Raw genomic sequence first — 2,911 nt, 5'->3', positions numbered from 1 at the left:
CTCCCTCACGCCTAACGGTGACTTGGGAAGACAAACACCACCACTCCAAACGTCCCCCCCTTCTTCTTCTTCCCCCAGCTTTATATACTGAGCATGACGTCCCATGGTATGGAATGTCCCTCTGGCCAGTTTGGGTCAGCTGTCCTGGCTGTGCCCCCTCCCAGCTTCTTGTGCACCTCCAGCCTTCTCAGTTGGTAGAGCACGAGAAACTGAAAAGTCCTTGACTAGTGTAAGCACTACCTAGCAACAACTAAAACATCGGTGCCTTATCAATTTTGTTCTCATCCTAAATCCAAAACACAGCACTGTACCAGCTACTAGGAAGGAAATTAACTCTATCCCTGCCGAAACCAGGACAGGACTTCAGGGTGGTGCCGTCATATGGAGGAGGTGAGCCAGTAGGTATGTGTGGACTTGTTCTTGAAACAGCCTCCATTCTGAGTCCAAGCACCATCCTGCCACGTCCACCTCAGATGTCCCTGCTCCTCACCGTGAGGAAATGGTGATGTGTGTCGCGGCTCACAGGGACTTCAGGGTGGTGCCGTCATATGGAGGAGGTGAGCCAGTAGGTATGTGTGGACTTGTTCTTGAAACAGCCTCCATTCTGAGTCCAAGCACCATCCTGCCACGTCCACCTCAGATGTCCCTGCTCCTCACCGTGAGGAAATGGTGATGTGTGTCGCGGCTCACAGATTTCTCTGCCCCACTTAGAGAAGGGTTGGCTGGCCCTGTCATATGGAGTCATGGGTTGCAGCACAGTGTCTTATCCTTCCAAAAGTCAAAGAAATATATATACTTGCTGATTTTTGGCACGTTTGCTAATTTCAGGGCAATGCCATTTTCTTTAACAGGCAGCCACAACTAACATCCCTATTTGAAGGATACAGAAGTCACAGTTCTTTAACTAATATTGGCTAATTAGCCAAAGCGATCTGTTGTTTTGATAAGTCCTGCCAGAGGAGATTGAGTAAAACTCCATGCCATCGAGACAGCCTGGACATAAGAAGCACATGGGATTTTATTTCCTTTATTACCGGCTGTGATTTTTTTTTCCATTGATGAACCGAGACGCATATGTGTATCTTAAGCTACCTAAAGCCCTCAAAACCCACTGCTTAGCTGCTGATTAACTCAAGAGGGTTAAATGCCTAAATTTCCACTGTTGCACATATACAAAGCAGCTTATGTGCTGATCCTGCTCCATATTTTATGAGCTTACTGGATCCCTCACTCAAACTGCAGCCCCAAACCTGGAGTTAATTCTCCTTGTCAGTCTCCCATAGTCCTTCTCAGAGCACTTCCCAACAGGAGACTGTTCCCAGCATGCCGACTTCTTGGCACATTACTCCAGGCTTGCTGAAATCTTGCTTCTTATTCAAATCTTCCACAAAGCTCTCCCTGAATAACCTTCTGAAAAACAAGAGGCTTCATTTGTTATAGTTAATGAGAAGGTAAAATCCCTTTTTAACTTCAGTCAAATCCATACTCTGTTCTCCAGACTACTTTCAGGTGAGCCAGGCCAGGATTTGGAGCAGGTACCCTGCCTTGCAGAACTGCCAAGGCCCCAAATCCCAACAAGGAGCCAGCGGGAGAAAACCAGAGATCTTGTTCTTGGTCATACAAGGAGCAGAACAAAGATGATATATTGATTGTCTTGAGGAAAACCCATGTAATAAAACTTGTTGTATGAAACTGAATGCAGCTGATCTCAGCTGAAGAACTATTTTTTTTTTTTTTTTACAGCAAATTTGCTAGGAAAAAACCCTACTTTGAAACATTTAAATTTTAAAAATTTTATTTTTTTAAAATTAGTTTTCCATAGCTGATTTTTTTCACATATGTCAGTATAATAAGAAAGGTTCTCTACTAAGTATTTCCAGCTCCACTGTACATTTAATAGCTTCCATGGACTCCTATCTGTACTGAGAAATGAAAAGTGAGGTGACTTCTCTATAGATAGTGCATCCATTCATGCATACAAATATCAGCTTCTTTTGTAAGCATGTACGATCATTACTGCATAGAGGGAGAGAATTACTCCATGATGTGTATTCCATCCATTTCCAAAACAGATGTCAACCTAGAGCCATCTCTTCACTTTCTCAAGGAGTCTTATAAGATTACAAAAGAGGTTAATCTATTAAAAAGCTCTGCACTGTTCATTCTACTTCAATTCCAGTGTCCAAAGACTCAGAGCTTCTGGCCATGATAATTTCTAATACATTCTTTCTTCTATATTACCAATTTGCATGCATATAACCTGTGGGTCATCTGTAAAGAAAGCTGGTGTTTCAGCAACAGTGTGGATTACATTCAAGTGCAAGAAGCAAAAGGAGCATTCGGGAAACTTTTCTTCCCTAATAGTCTCCCTGCTTCTGATTTCCCATAGACTAATCCCTGTCCCTCCCTTCAACTCTTATTTGCCTCTAATTTTTTTTTTTTTGCTGGTCATCCAGGGGAAAAGTTTAGCTGAGATTTTATATTCAGGTGCTTGTAAGGGGGTAACAGTTACTGTAAGTACACGTAATACTTAAGAATACATTGTTGTTATAAGCTCTGCTGATGTAAAGTTCAGTTCTTTCAATTAATACTATCTACTTTCAATTAATACTTTCTGCTTTCAGAGACAGGACTGACAACCTCCCATCCTACATACCTTTTCCCATGTTACATCGCTGTCAGAGAAGCAAACCTACTCATATTAGCCCCATAGCACCACCTAATTCATGACTTTGGAGAAAGAAAATTTATAAAAGTGTCTGTTGGAGGCTCAAGCCTGGAAGAGCAGCTACAGGACCAGCTGAACCAGTGAACAGTAGACCCAAATGGTGTCAATGTGGAGCATCTGAACAACTGCCAGTGCAGAGATGCCGATGGGCTGTTTGCACCTACCCCAGCCTCTGTATCTCAG

This window comes from Pygoscelis adeliae, unplaced genomic scaffold (genome assembly GCF_000699105.1).
Source record: "Pygoscelis adeliae isolate BGI_AS28 unplaced genomic scaffold, ASM69910v1 Scaffold141, whole genome shotgun sequence".
Taxonomy (NCBI): Eukaryota; Metazoa; Chordata; class Aves; order Sphenisciformes; family Spheniscidae; genus Pygoscelis; species Pygoscelis adeliae.
This window is presented reverse-complemented; position numbering follows the sequence as displayed.